Below are 1,054 nucleotides of genomic sequence, written 5' to 3' on the forward strand. Positions count from 1 at the left end.
CCATGTGGTGGCTGGGATTTGAACTTAGGACTTTCGGAAGAACAGTCACTCCTCTCACCCACTGAGCCATCTCACCAGCGCCAGAACTGATGTCTTACAGGAAGCATGCTTGGCTAGACGCTGGCCTACCTGTGATTCCAGCAGAGCACGAGGAGGCAGAGGCAGAAGGATTGGCTGGAGCTTGTTCAAGTTCAGTTCTTCAAGGCCTATATAACCACACCCATCTCAACACCCCTTTACCTCCCCAAAAGGAACCATTCTTAGGAAGATAATAAGAAAAAAAGCTTAAGGGGGGGGGGGCGGAACTGGGAGGCTTTCTGCGTGCTGAATTAAAACACTGTAAAGATTTCTTATGACTAATTGGTAAATGGTTACTTCATTTTCTTTAAATCCCTTTTGGGTGAAGGCTCTTTCATTTCTATCTATAGATGACCCCTGGGTAATTTAAAGCAAAACAGAGCTTGTTTTCTCTGCCTTCATTTTCTGTCTCCTGCCTTACCTTGAAACTGGGTCAGGTTGCTCCTCAGCTCTGCTCATAGGCATGCCAGCCATTTAAGGAGGAGTGAGCGCCTAAAGCCAGGAATCCGCACCGTCAAGGATGGAGACACAAGATAAGAAGAATCCAGGTATTTTCAAGACTTGCAGGGACATCATAAATATGGGACTGGCTTTTACAACATCTTGTTCCAGGCCACCAAATGGTACCATTCTTGCAGTCAATTTGGGTTCCAGGAATATCGGAGCCTCGCGGGCAGATTAACCCATGATAAGACTGGCCCCTTAAACAAGACCTGTTGGCTCATGGAGGAAATAAACTGCATGCCCAAAGAAGGGAACAGTCATCTCATGATGGGGACCAAATTGCCTGTTTAAGTGATAAGGGTTCCCTGGAGCCTCAAAGAACCATCCTGAGATAGAACTCAAATACCACAGCTTGGCCAAGACTGGTTAACTACGTGGCTCCCTGTTCCAACTCTTCCCCTACTTAACCTGAAAGTCAAGGCAGGGCATGACAGAGCTGGGCATGTTAACCCCTTCACTGTCACACAGGGTC

The sequence above is a fragment of the Mastomys coucha genome, unplaced genomic scaffold (genome assembly GCF_008632895.1).
Source record: "Mastomys coucha isolate ucsf_1 unplaced genomic scaffold, UCSF_Mcou_1 pScaffold1, whole genome shotgun sequence".
Taxonomy (NCBI): domain Eukaryota; kingdom Metazoa; phylum Chordata; class Mammalia; order Rodentia; family Muridae; genus Mastomys; species Mastomys coucha.